Source organism: Anomaloglossus baeobatrachus, chromosome 9 (assembly GCF_048569485.1).
Source record: "Anomaloglossus baeobatrachus isolate aAnoBae1 chromosome 9, aAnoBae1.hap1, whole genome shotgun sequence".
Classification (NCBI taxonomy): domain Eukaryota; kingdom Metazoa; phylum Chordata; class Amphibia; order Anura; family Aromobatidae; genus Anomaloglossus; species Anomaloglossus baeobatrachus.
Window position 1 is genome coordinate 142,492,754 of NC_134361.1, and position 15,237 is coordinate 142,507,990.

The 15,237-nt window shown below is 45.7% G+C and overlaps 1 protein-coding gene across 3 annotated transcripts in view; it reads left to right on the forward strand.

The window, feature by feature from the left end:
• The window catches only part of EDA (ectodysplasin A), a 354,857-nt gene that overhangs the window by 266,009 nt on the left and 73,611 nt on the right, over positions 1-15,237 (forward strand). The window lies entirely within an intron of this gene.

A 15,237-nucleotide genomic window follows, 5' to 3' on the forward strand; every position in this document is an offset into this window, starting at 1 on the left:
TTTTCATGAACACTTATACCTCTTTTAATACATCCCATTATTTTATTAGCCCTGGCAGCAGCTGCCTGACACTGTCCACTAAAGTGAAGTTTACCATCCACCCATACACCCAAGTCTTTTTCTGTGTCTGTTTTACCCAGTGTTCTACAATTAAGTACATAATCATAAATGTTATTTCCTCTACCCAAGTGCATGACCTTACATTTATCTACATTTCAGGCACAGTATATTGTATTCATTGCAATGTTAATTTTTATTAATAAGTAAGTCCTGAATGTGTTGCTGGCTGTGGTGTACTTCTATATGATTCACTATGATTACAAATTTAGTTATTTGTGATAAGCGAATAGTGAAATATTCAGTTTCGGATTATTTGTCTCTATTTCATACTATTCCTGTATTCGTCACGAATAACAAATTTAATGGAAGTCCATGGGAAATGCAAATAATTTTACGGCAGACCCTCCTAAGATCTTTGGCGGGGTTGTAAAAATGCTGACATGGGTGAAAAGGGTTGAAATTGAATGGGAACAGCATGGGGAAGTTACCTGGATCCATTTCTGAAACAGGTCACTTCTGGGAACAATGTTGTCAGAGTATTTACACCACTTTCATGTGCGCTCCCCTGCTTATTTGTGACAACCTGCGTAGGTAAAGTAGACAGCTGTGTGCTTTATCTTGCCTAGTTATCACAAACAGAGGCTCCTCCAAAAATGTTTGTTTTTTTTGTTTGATTTTTTTTTAAATCAATTATTTAAATAACAATAAAAACAAGACGTTGGGCTACTGTCCATTTTTGATGACCAGCACAGATAAAGCAGACAGCTGGGGTACTTGTTTTCTCAGACTGGGAATGTACATGTTTTTTTGGGCGCTCCTCAACATAACTGTCATTTCAGTTGTTATTGGTTGCCTGAGGAATGTTCTGCCGCACTGAGTGCACACTTCACCATGGAAATCGTGCACGTCAGCTGCTAGGAATTCATTTTGCTGTTTTATTATTATTATTATTTATTATTATAGCGCCATTTATTCCATGGCGCTTTACAAGTTAAAGAGGGTATACGTACAACAATCATTAACAGTACAAGACAGACTGGTATAGGAGGAGAGAGGACCCTCCCCGCGAGGGCTCACAGTCTACAGGGAATGGGTGATGGTACAATAGGTGAGGGCTGTTGACCAATAATGTCTCATATCTGCTTAATGGGAGACAAGGCTGGATACACTATAGGCGTTTAGGCCTCCCAGGCTGCTCATAGTAGCACAAGCAACATGCAGCCTGGTGTCTTTTTTAAAAAATGGCTCCTGGGACACTTTCAAGAAATGGCTGCACCACTAGTTGCAAGACCAAATGTAACGCCGAGCTGTTGGTGAACCTGGAATGAATACTGGAGTTGTACAGCTACAGTACATTATGCCACCTTACACCATAATCCCACAAGTATTACCGGTGTGGCATTGCCTTATAATGGTTTCTTCATGGCACTGTCCATATGGTCTCTCTTTGACAATTTCGGGTAATGGTTTCAGCACTTAATGTATTGCCAAACTCTTATTGTACCTAAAGTAAAGCCGGTTATCGTACACTATTCCACCGCACACAAAAATCATGCAACCTTTGTGATTTTTCCCTCACGAAAGCTGCTTCATTGACTTCATGCTACTTTACTGAAAGGCTGTCTTGGTGCAGAACAAGTCGGCAGTGGAGGCTGGAATGGTGGTTTATCCTCTTCAGCAATGAGTCTCACTTTTGTCCTATACACCGTGATAGCCGGAGATTGGTTAGTAGACCACATTGGCAACTCCATGAAGTGGTCTTCACTAAGGAACGTTGGTGTCCCAGGAGCCACTTTTCAACACGTCAGGCTGCATGTTGCTGATTCCACTGTAGGCAACCAGTGTGCTACCATGGCTGAATAATTAGAGAGGTTTCGAAAATGTTTCCATTCTTCAACATTGGCATATCATTAACATGACTATGCATTCTGTAATTTTAATAACTGAACAACTATACTAACTATACCTTTTGGTGTGGTAACTTCCATGGTAAGGAGTGTGTGTGATATAGGTGTTATATATATATATATATATATATATATATATATATATATATATATATATATATATGTGTGTGTGTCCACCCATATCCTGTCCACCGACATTAACTTGAGAATGGCGGCAGCTATAGGCATAGAAGTGGTGTCTAGGTATAGTAAAGTAGCCATGCGCTACGCACTGAAACCACCTATAGGGCCACCTGGTGGAAAACAACGGAGTTACCATTTTTATCTCGAAAACGGAACGAGATAGAGGAAAAAAAGTGAATTGCAAAGTTGTAGGGCATCATCAATTCAATACGAATCGACACCTTGCATACAGAAATGCTATGATTAGAACGTGTAAAACTCACAAGGCTGCAGACGTGAAGCGATACCTCTTGGAGACTTTCCTACAAGTCATTGGGCATGGTGGCTGCGTGGAGTGGCCTCCACGCTCACCTGACCTCACCTGACCCCATCGGACTTCTTTCTGTGAGGTCACATCAAACGGCTGTATGTGTACTGCCCCGCGGATCCGTGCTCGCGTTCTACGGGTGGTGGCTTGAGCCTCTCACGGACCCGGGGGTCACGTCGCTCTGCAAGGGGAGTTGGCGTTACACACGGGGGATGCGGGTATTTGATTTTGGGATGATTGTTCGTGACGCCACTGACGGGTTGTGGTGATGGTGGACACCATCGCTGCGGTGAAGGTACGGGGACTCCCGGGAGCAATGTAGTGGCGCAGCTAGGTGTTGACCCCTCCGTGGGTAGGGGATGTTGGTCCCGGGGCCCGGTTGTGCGAGGGCCGGGGTGCAGGGCGCAGTGTTGCGGAGCAGCGCGGTGCTGTGCCCGATGGCACTGGTGTACTCACGATTAAACCACACAGAGTCACTGGTAAACCAAATGGAGGGATGAACGGGGCCCGCAGCCGTCTGCAGCTTCCTAGTCGGGTTGGCAATGTCCGCCTTTCTCCTGCACCTGTGTTTGTAGTGTGACCACTGTGCCTGGGCACTGGTAGTCCGCTCCCCGGCGTGTATGTGTCGTAGGAGCCCCTTTTGCCCGCAGGCGCTGGCCCTTGGACCTCTGGCCTCTGGCGGTGGCTACTATCCGGACGGGTTAGGCTGTTGCCTTCAATCGGGACTTTGGTGGGAATGAACCCCTGAGGTCCAGACCGCAATCAGTTAATTCGACTATGGTGGTGGCATATAGCCTAGTTCGGGGTCTGAGTACCCTGCCTGGTGCTCCGGTATCCAGTTAGCTCCCGGTTCGGTTCCGGCAGGCCACTACCCTGTCCGGTCCCTTAAGGTTCTGCTGGTCGTGTTCCCGGTCTCCTGCAGGCGGCCACTGCCATCTGCCTGCCTGACTGTCTGAACAGTCTGTCTGCACAGAACCCTGTACTGAACTGGACTGCTCTCTTTGCTGACCTCTCCTCAACTCCCTTGTCTTTTCCTGCCTCAGGCCAGCAGACTCCTCAGGGGGCGTGTCTTTCCGCCTGACTCCGCCCACCTGGTGTGCCTGTCTAACACTGAGGGAGGCAATCAGGTCTTTGTGGTTGACTGGTGGTACCTTTCTAGTGTGGGGGTGTATGTGGTGAGTGTTGTGACCTGTGACCCCTGGGGTCCAGGGCGTCACATATGCGACCCCTCCACCAACATTGCAGGACCTACGACGACGTATCACAGATGCTTGTGAAAACGTGTCACCTACCATATTGCATATTGTGCAGCAAGATACAGTATGCTGTCCAGAGTCCAGATGTGCATTGCAGCTGACGGTGGCCACTTTGGGCATCAAAGTTAAATGAGCGCCATATGCATGACCAGTATTCAATGTTTTGGGGGGGGGTCATGGGTTTCATATCATTGCATTTCTGTATGTAAGGTGTCGATTCGTATTGAATTGATGATGCCCTCCAATTTTTTAATTCACTTTTATTCTCTATCTTTTTCGAGATAAAAATGGTAACTCTGTTGTTTTCCACCAGGTGGCGCTATAGGTGGTTTCATTGCGTAGCACATGGATACTTTACTATACCTAGACACGACTTCTATGCCTATAGCTGCCGCCGTTCTCAAGTTAATGGCGGCGGACAGGATATGGGTGGACACACTGTATAGATATATATTATATATAGATATATATTTTATATATATATGTATAGATATATATATATATCTATATATATAGATATATATATAGATATATATATATATATATAGATTATATATATAATTAATATGCTACTTAGTGGGTAATACACTTCTTTTGTGGTGTTAATTTATTTAACCTTTCAAAAATGTTGCTAGAGATTCTGAAGACTGTCAACGATCAAATTAACTGTGGAGGAAGAATCCTGTGATTTGTATAAAATGTCTCTATTTTTGTTCCTAATTTAGTATTTTACATACATATACTGTACAATGTCCCAGCAATAAGTAAAATAAATAATATATACATGCCAACTGATCCCCTGCTTCTTCCCTTAGCACTGCCTTGACCCTTACTGTGTTTTCTCTTTGGTGTGAGTGAGCGTGCCAAAACTTGTGACACTGACCAAATATTTCTGGACCTAACTGTATTTGTGGCATGTTGGAAACTGCAGGATGACTTCCATAGAGAGGTATCTACCGCCTCTTTTTAATTGCCAGCACTTTTGCTTTTCCTTAACTACAGTCAGGTAGAATGCCGCTGCACACACTTAAAAGGGCCTTCTCAAAATATTAAAACAGTTGGACACATGGATAGTATTCACATGTTTTAAATTGTGAATTTAACCAATTTATTAATATACAGTTACAAGGGTTGTCCCAGTAAAAAGATTATTGCTTCAGAAACAAAAGAAATAATCTGAGCGATTACGCACCCTTGCAGCATCCTGCGCTTCACCTCGCAGCACCTCTGCTGATTGTGTACAGGCTGCAGTCAGTTCTGCGACTTGTCTACATCGGCCATGCACTTAAAGGGTTATTCCCATCTACAAAATCCTATCCTGATATGTAGTAGGTGTAATAATAATAGCAAAAAGGTTTTCAGCTCACCTGTCATCCGACGCCATGGGAATCCTCAGGGTGCACGGAGTCCTCCGGCCAGTCCACGCCGGTGAAGCAACAGGAGTGTGAAAGAGTATGGACCCGGCACAATATCCTTAAAAATCACTTGTATCCTTTATTGAAAAATGTCATTAAAAATCAGCCAACAAACGCAATGCACCAAGCGTGATACAGAAAAACTTTACGCGTTTCGGACCTGTATAGAGCTAATATCAGAGTATATATGTGTATCTGCCAGTGAAAAGGAAATTCTGAGAGGCAGCAAGCAAAACCGAGGGAGGGATCCCTTAATTATTCGTATCAGGTGAGTATAAACCTGGTCTTCAAGAAAAATAGGCTGAAAACAAATGTCTGATGTAGGACTCCAATGTGGGTATGTAAAAAAAAAAAGTGAAATAAACAAAAAACGAATGCAAAATAAGGAACTTTCACATGAAACATACGCATACATGCACACATGTAATCATGACTAGGGAGGAAGAGGAAAAAAATTTGCTCATATACAAATGAGTTACTATTAATGATACCTCCATATGGTTGTAAAATGATGTATATAAAGATTAACATATAAGATGCTAAATGAATCGATGTATACATATATATGCATGCACGTATGAAAGAATAATAATAATAGTATCCACAAAGATATTGTACAAAAATGTGACAAAAATACATGATAAATTCGGGATTGTTAATATGAGAACTCATATGTCATCTTAATCTTAAGTGTGGCCATAGTTCCATATTTGGTAACATTGTTAGATAATATGCATGCCCTTTACTTCCCTGTAGTTTAACAAACCATAAAAAATTGATATATTTCTACTATCTGGATAATTAATGAATATCCCTGTTGTCCACAATAATGTAAGATTGTAACAAAAAAAAAAACTCCTGGGTTACAGATGTAATCTATGGAGTCTAAATTATAAACCGCAAATCCGATCGAAAATTTAAACCCACTGGTTGCCGTGTGTCCAATTTAAGGATCCATTTTGCTTCTGCCTGTAATAGGAGCGCCAACCAGTCGCCCCCTCTCGGAGGTTTGGAAATATGTTCGATAGCCATTACGTGCAGAGAGGAAAAATCTCCATCATGCAAGTCCTGAAAATGATGTGTCAAACCTGAGGAGGAACGTTTTTTTCTTTTTGGTTCACTGTCCAATACAGATGGAGTGGACGGTGTGAGTCTTGTGTGTTCCGATATACGTGTTCTGAGGGCCCTAGAGATGCAACCTATATAATCCTTGTTGCAAATTTGGCAAGAAGCCTTATAAATGACATATATGGAAGAACAATTAAGAAAAGATGTAATTTTGAAGATATTACCATTCTTTCCCTGGAAAGTTTGAGTCGGTTTCATAAAGCGACAAAGTTGCATCTCTGGGACCCACATCGGTGTGAACCAGTTGTGCTAAGCCACGTTTGTTTTTTATTTCCGGAAGTATAAAAACTAGGAGAAATTATATTACCGATGGTTCTAGCACGTTTGGCAACCACATTGATGCCTCTGGACAAAACCAAATCCACTTTTGTCCTGCTGCAAAATGGGGATACATTTCAAAAGGGTCTTTTTTATAGATGGAAAATCAATACTATAAGGGGTGGAAAACGTAATGCGACCTGTATATTCATGTGACTCAATTTTGTCCATCAATAGTGACCCTCTGGATTTGCCATCCGTAATGCTTCGTGCTCTCCTGAGGGATGAACTACCATAACCTCTCCTCCTAAGTCTACTGTCTATGTTAGCTGCTTCCTTGTGGTAAGAGGTCTCTGATGAGCAGAGCCTTTTGGTTCGTAGATATTCTCCTACTGGCAGGTTGCGTATCGTATGGGTGGTATGGCAACTGTCAGCGTGTAAAGTTGTATTACCGCTGACAGCTTTGCGATATAATGATGTACAGTTAGGTCCAGAAATATTTGGACAGTGACACAAGTTTTGTTATTTTAGCTGTTTACAAAAACATGTTCAGAAATACAATTATATTTATAATATGGGCTGAAAGTGCACACTCCCAGCTGCAATATGAGAGTTTTCACATCCAAATCGGAGAAAGGGTTTAGGAATCATAGCTCTGTAATGCATAGCCTCCTCTTTTTCAAGGGACCAAAAGTAATTGGACAAGGGACTCTAAGGGCTGCAATTAACTCTGAAGGCGTCTCCCTCGTTAACCTGTAATCAATGAAGTAGTTAAAAGGTCTGGGGTTGATTTCAGGTGTGTGGTTTTGCATTTGGAAGCTGTTGCTGTGACCAGACAACATGCGGTCTAAGGAACTCTCAATTGAGGTGAAGCAGAACATCCTGAGGCTGAAAAAAAAGAAAAAAATCCATCATAGAGATAGCAGACATGCTTGGAGTAGCAAAATCAACAGTCGGGTACATTCTGAGAAAAAAGGAATTGACTGGTGAGCTTGGGAACTCAAAAAAGCCTGGGCGTCCACGGATGACAACAGTGGTGGATGATCGCCGCATACTTTCTTTGGTGAAGAAGAACCCGTTCACAACATCAACTGAAGTCCAGAACACTCTCAGTGAAGTAGGTGTATCTGTCTCTAAGTCAACAGTAAAGAGAAGACTCCATGAAAGTAAATACAAAGGGTTCACATCTAGATGCAAACCATTCATCAATTCCAAAAATAGACAGGCCAGAGTTAAATTTGCTGAAAAACACCTCATGAAGCCAGCTCAGTTCTGGAAAAGTATTCTATGGACAGATGAGACCAAGATCAACCTGTACCAGAATGATGGGAAGAAAAAAGTTTGGAGAAGAAAGGGAACGGCACATGATCCAAGGCACACCACATCCTCTGTAAAACATGATGGAGGCAACGTGATGGCATGGGCATGCATGGCTTTCAATGGCACTGGGTCACTTGTGTTTATTGATGACATAACGGCAGACAAGAGTAGCCGGATGAATTCTGAAGTGTACCGGGATATACTTTCAGCCCAGATTCAGCCAAATGCCGCAAAGTTGATCGGACGGCGCTTCATAGTACAAATGGACAATGACCCCAAGCATACAGCCAAAGCTACCCAGGAGTTCATGAGTGCAAAAAGTGGAACATTCTGCAATGGCCAAGTCAGTCACCAGATCTTAACCCAATTGAGCATGCATTTCACTTGCTCAAATCCAGACTTAAGACGGAATGACCCACAAACAAGCAAGACCTGAAGGCTGCGGCTGTAAAGGCCTGGCAAAGCATTAAGAAGGAGGAAACCCAGCGTTTGGTGATGTCCATGGGTTCCAGACTTAAGGCAGTGATTGCCTCCAAAGGATTCGCAACAAAATATTGAAAATAAAAAATTTTTTTTTGGGTTTGGTTTATTTGTCCAATTACTTTTGACCTCCTAAAATGTGGAGTGTTTGTAAAGAAATGTGTACAATTCCTAAAATTTCTATCAGATATTTTTGTTCAAACCTTCAAATTAAACGTTACAATCTGCACTTGAATTCTGTTGTAGAGGTTTCATTTCAAATCCAATGTGGTGGCATGCAGAGCCCAACTCGCGAAAATTGTGTCACTGTCCAAATATTTCTGGACCTAACTGTATCTATTTTGCCGGTAGTCAAATTTCCGGAAAGGAGAACATCTAAAAAAGGTGCTGTGTTCTCAAAATAGTTGACAGTAAATGACAAATTAAGTTGATTATTGTTTAGATATTCATTTAGGGCGACAGATAGGTTTAATGGGTCCATGCCAGCTTGTTTGTCACAGATAAACACCAAATCGTCGATATATCTGGCATACCACCGGATGTGTCCGAGATAATGGTTGCTGCAGGTATGCATAAAATGTTCCTCCCAGAATGACATATAAAGGTTGGCTAAGGCACATAAGAAGCTAGATCCCATCGGACAACCAGAGATGTGAAGATAATAAACATTATTAAATTGAAAAAAATTATGTTTTAATAAAAAATCAGTTGTCATTAAAATAAATTCCTTATTGACACAGTCCAGGGAGCTATACTTCTCAAGATGAAATTGTAGTGCCTGTAGTGCCTGGTCATGGGGGATGCTGGGATAGAGTGAATTGACATCACCCATGATCCAAAACGAATGTTCGGTCCAATCAATGTCATGTAGATTCTGCAGCAAACTCTTAGTATCTCTAACATATCTGGCGGTACGCCCGACAAGGGGCTGTAAGATGCCGTCCAGCCAGTCAGATGGCTGGACAGTGAGCCAATACTCGCCACAATAGGTCGCAATGTGGGTGGGAAAATATTTTTATGGACCTTTATAATAATAGCGACTTCAATTAGAAATGTAGTGTAGTTCTTCTGATTCACTGTCTCTTACCTCATGTTCGGTGCATTGCAGGACCTTAGGTATCCATGGTTATGACTAAGAATATAGTGACAATTAGTTGCTTGTGGTCATAACCATGGATACCTAAGATCCTGCAATTCCTTGCACATGAGGAAAGCAACATGGTGACTCAGGAGAACTATACTACAATTCTAATTAGAGGTATTTCCTAATTTTATTATTACATCTACTACATATTAGGGTAGGTACTTGGAGATAGGTTACCTTTAAAGGGGTATTCCGGTCAGGTCCAATATGCACCCAGAACTACAGGTAGTTCTGGGTGCATATTTCTAATCCTTGCCTAACTGTCCCTGTTTACACTAGCATAGATAATGAGATCTTTAGAAAAAGTATTTTTAAAGATCCTTTATAATTTGCTAATGAGGCCAGGGACTAGTCCCAAGAGTGTTATATCCCCCGACTAGTTCGCCCTCTTAGCATGTTAGCACGCCCACAGGTGTGTATTAACATGCTATTCAGTGCAGCTTCACCAGCGGTGATGCGTGTACCTGTGTTCGCTGTGATTGCTCTCCTGAATGCCCGGCACTCCCAGTCATGCGCAGTAGACTCTCTGAAGCAGGGACGCATACACCCGGCTTCAGAGATTATGCGTGTCACCACTGGTGATGCTGAATTCAATAGCATGTTAGTACACCCTGTGAGGTATCAACCGGCTGTATTACAAAGGGCCGGTATGTTTTGCAGAAGCGTGGGTGCTCTGCAATGTGAAGCTGGCTGGGACCTGTGGTCCCACAGGATTGCATTACATGCAGAGCCATGGAAGGGTGTGTGATGCTGATTACACACTCCTTACCACCTGTGGGTGTGGCTCCAGGAGTTAAAGCAATCCTGTCTCTGAACCTGGGAGAAGTGTGTCTAGGGCAGTCTAGAGAGAGGCTGGCTCTAGATGTCCAGTGTGTGGACTGGAAACAAGTGAGAGCAGAGCCAGGAGCTCTGGGTGTATCAGCCTGCATGGAGGCTGATCACAAGGCTCTGATATAGAGTCTGAGGTGAGTGCGGCCAGGCCAGGGCTGTAGGGCCGAATCTCTCCAGGAGGAGAGACAGACAGGGGTCTGCAGAGGGCCCTGGGTGCTGGAAGGAACCTTGGCTAGAGTTGTACGCTGGCAGGAGCCAGAGAGTGGGGAAGTTGCTAAACTTCTATTATGGACTTATTGTTTATGTTTGAGGGCAGTTTATGCTGAGTGTTTTTAAATAAACTGCCAGAATTTCTATGAAGAGACTGTGTACGTGTGTTGCTGAAGCTACCTCACACCGCTGCAAGCGAGTGAAACCCCCACGTTGCAGGGCGCAACGTTTACATATGGTGTCTCGAATGCGGGCATGCGGTCTGGTTGCTAGGGGCAACGCAGCCTGGTTGCTAGGGGCAACGGCCTAGGACATATTCCTGTGGATACGGACTGCTTGCGGTGGATCGGCGGGTCCACGAAAAATTTTTGAAGCGGTTTGCGGTGGATCGGCAGGTCCACGAAAATTGTCTGTGCACTCAAGCAGCTGGCGGTGGATCGGCGGGTCCACGAACAGGGACAGCGCTCTCAAGCACCTAGTGGTGAATCAGCAGGTCGTTGGGGACCCGTGCTGCAGTGGCGAGAGTCCAGCGACTGGAGGTTCCAGGCCAGCCCGAATTGCAAGGCCCTGCTTGGTGAGCAGTGATACACCACAGGCTGGAGATCCTGGTTGTACGGGCGGTACAACCCGGAAAGGTTAGTGGTTCTCTAACCCCCCCCTGTCTTTGACCACCGGGTATTACCCATTGGAGCGCCCCTCCTGTGCCTCTTTTTCGTTACAGCATGGAGGAGCTCCTGAACCAGCTGCTGCAGAGCCAGCAGCACCAACAGCATGTGCCTGGAGGTCCAGTGACAGCAGTGGGGGCTGAAAGCCAAAAAGAGGGAATGGTCCCTGCGGACATTGTGGAGGAGCTGTACCAGTTCCTGGTCCGGGGACAGCAGGAGCTGTCGGTGTGTAGCGATGTCACAGCCATGGACCAGTTTGAGCGTTCCCTTCAGGGGCCAGTATGGACACTGGGTGCCCAGGGAGACAAGGGCAAACGGTGTGAACTGGGGGCTAAGGACATTGCATGGAAACCGCAAAAGGGGGCGGAGTCCCAGAAGGGAATAGTTGCCCATAAGGGGGTGGAGCCCCATAAAGGGGTGGTTGCCCATAAGGGGGTGGAGCCCCATAAAGGGGTGGTTGCCCATAAGGGGGTGGAGTCCCATAAAGGGGTGGTTGCCCATAAGGGGGTGGAGTCCCATAAAGGGGTGGTTGCCCATAAGGGGGTGGAGTCCCAGAAAGCGGTGGTCCCCCAAAAGAGAGCGGAGCAGCCCAAATCCAAGGGTGAAGTGGTGCAGATGGACTGTAGCCAGAGACAACAGTGTTCATGTCTTAAGTGTCCTGTTTGCAATATAGACCACCCATCTGACGAGAAGCCACGTCTGTGTTCCGTGGAAGTGGATGGGGAATCTGTAACAGGAGTCGTAGACTCAAGGAGCTTGGTGACTCTGGTGAGGGCCGCCTCTGATGTCCACTTGATTCCTGGAAGGAAGATCCACGTCGGCTGCACCCACAGTAATGAGACAGAATACCCGGTCTCCAGAGTGGTCATTAAGACAGCCTGGGACAGTGGTTCTCATGATGTTGGTGTAGTCTCAGATTTACTGCACCCAATTATTATAGGTTGGGACTCTAAATTATTTGTGCACTTGTGGAAGCAGGGGGACGTAACGTATACGGTTGCTTGGGTAAGAGCCGGAACAGCCCAAAGGAAACCCCACCACATTGGGAGGTGAAAAGGGGTCCTTGTTGTGCAGTTATGTGTGGTAAGGAGGAGATAGCACCTCCTAAAATTGACTGTCCTAAGTTAGGGGTGACCAAAGAAAATGATGGACGGACCCAACTTAGTGACATAAGGACTAAGGGAATAACCGATAGTGTGACCGTTAAAAACGGGGTAGCTCCAGAAAGGGAGGCAGATATCTGGTTAAGTGGGGACATGATAGTCCAGGATACCAGGGGGAGTGATGATGACTCCAGTAAAGACACTGACTCTAGTAAGGTGACAAACGAGTACAGTGTGGTACAGATGGGTGAGAAGGGCAAAACTTCCTCCCAACGCCGAAGACGTAATAAGCGCCGAGAGGGGGCACAGTGTAGGCTGTCTGAGGGTGCAGAGAAAGTGATATGCCTGGTTAATGAAAACATGGTGCTAGTAACACCTGCTACGGAAGAGTCAGACAGTGATATCCTGCAAAAGAAAGAGGAATCAAAGACTGAACTGACACATTGTCACGACAGAAACCAGCAGGATGAAATTGCAGGGGAGGAACCGACCAAAGACGTAATGGCGGTGTCTCCTATAATTTCCATGCATGAAGCTGGAGGTCTGTTGGAGGATAGCGCTGTACGAGATGACATCCTACAGAACAATATAGGAGAAGGAATCCAGGGCAGTGTTGGTGGAGTACAAATCCACAAAGGTCATGGTGAGCAGACTGGTAAGCTACCCAGTGGTGAAGTGATGAATTATGAAAATGGTGCCAAGGTTCTAAGAAGAACAGAGTACCGTGCTGAAGGGCGTAACACCCTGGTAGAAGGCGATGCTGTAAATGCCCAAGAGAAGGCAGAGGGGGACACTGCAGAGACCCAAGTGGAAGTTGGAGGGAATGCAGTGAAGTCCCAAGACACAGCAGGTGCTGTAAAAGCGGAAAGAGCCTCTGAGGAAGAGGTGAAGTCTGGACATGAGGTCTCATCAGAAGCTGAGAGCCTGACTGACTCAGTGGGTAAGACCAAGATCGCAGACAAGAAGATTGGCTCAGCTAAGAGCCTGAAACCCAAACGTTCTGAAGCTGAGATGGAAGAAGCCTCAGAAATAGTGTGTCGTAGACCAGAGAGGTCCGCAAGTGAAGACTCATTCAAGAGGATGAGCAAAGACCATCTGCAACAAGAGATACTTCTTAGGCAGGCTACTGAGAGTCGAGTAAGGGAGCTGGAGAAAGAAGTGGCTGAGCTCCGAAGTCGCTTGGCAGAGTACCAGTCCAAGTCCCAGGGAGCCTTGGAGCAGATGGAGCAGCGAGTGTCAATCCTGACCAAACATGTTGAAGCAGGGGAGGCCCAAAGAGAGCTGACTCTGGAAGCTAAACTTGACAAGCATGTGGCAGGGATGAATGAGACTTCTGTAGTCAAGTGCATGGTGGATATATCTAAGGACTTAAGAGAAGCGTGTGCCACCGAGTGCATGCATGACGAATTTAAGAGAGCTGTGGAAGCGTGTGAGGTCTACTGTACCCCAGGGGCTGAACAGTTAGTGATATTGTCCACCAGTGAAATTACTGGGCAGCGGGTGGCTATTCTAAAGGACATGCACTTCAGATGTGTTCGTATGAAGTGGCACGTCCAACTGCAAAAGGAAGAAGCCACTAGACAGCTAGAGTATAAAAGGAAAGCGCAGAGTCTGGCGAAAGATATCGTCCAAGTACCCCAGGCTCTGGTGGGGAGAGTCATTGGAAAAAACGGACGAGTCATGCAAGACATGGTGAATAAGTCGGGATTGGTGAGATTAAGAATCCCTGCTGCTAATGAGAGCAAGATACCCAGGGTAGCTGGTATGGTTCCGTTCGTCTGTGTCGGGACTGTAGAGAGTCTTGGAAACATTCGAAGCCTTATTGAATATCGGGTACACCATGTACGTGACATGGAGCGGTTGTGGCAAGACAACCTGAAAATTAAGGAGCAGCTTCGCCAACTGTGTGGGGGACAGCATTCGTCTTCCACCCGTTGTTCAGGGGAAAGAAGTGGAAGATGGCGTGTCGGTCCAGTAGTTCAGACGCGCGATAAAAGGAATCGCCGACAGAGTGGTAACCTACGATGTACTGTAGATAGTGGCCGCTATGAGCTTAGAGTTCCCGACAGTAGCCTTGGGGGTACTCGAGAAAGCCTAGGTTCGGACAAGACTGTAGGTTTGACTGGGGACATGTCTCTCTACTACGGTGACCCTGGGAGGGGGTCAGGGAGAGAACGGTCTGGAAATGGGACGTCCTTTAACCCTAGGTTGACCAGACAGGGTTTGGTGACAGTGTCGGGCGATGCCTCAGGGACTACTGCTCTTGGACGGCCCTCTCAACTGGTGGGGCATGGCAGCGGGGATGCCCTGTCTCGCGGCCCCAGGTCATTGGCAAGTGTTCTCCCCTACGGGTTTGAACAGAGGGGGAGGGTATGTGAGGTATCAACCGGCTGTATTACAAAGGGCCGGTATGTTTTGCAGAAGCGTGGGTGCTCTGCAATGTGAAGCTGGCTGGGACCTGTGGTCCCACAGGATTGCATTACATGCAGAGCCATGGAAGGGTGTGTGATGCTGATTACACACTCCTTACCACCTGTGGGTGTGGCTCCAGGAGTTAAAGCAATCCTGTCTCTGAACCTGGGAGAAGTGTGTCTAGGGCAGTCTAGAGAGAGGCTGGCTCTAGATGTCCAGTGTGTGGACTGGAAACAAGTGAGAGCAGAGCCAGGAGCTCTGGGTGTATCAGCCTGCATGGAGGCTGATCACAAGGCTCTGATATAGAGTCTGAGGTGAGTGCGGCCAGGCCAGGGCTGTAGGGCCGAATCTCTCCAGGAGGAGAGACAGACAGGGGTCTGCAGAGGGCCCTGGGTGCTGGAAGGAACCTTGGCTAGAGTTGTACGCTGGCAGGAGCCAGAGAGTGGGGAAGTTGCTAAACTTCTATTATGGACTTATTGTTTATGTTTGAGGGCAGTTTATGCTGAGTGTTTTTAAATAAACTGCCAGAATTTCTATGAAGAGACTGTGTACGTGTGT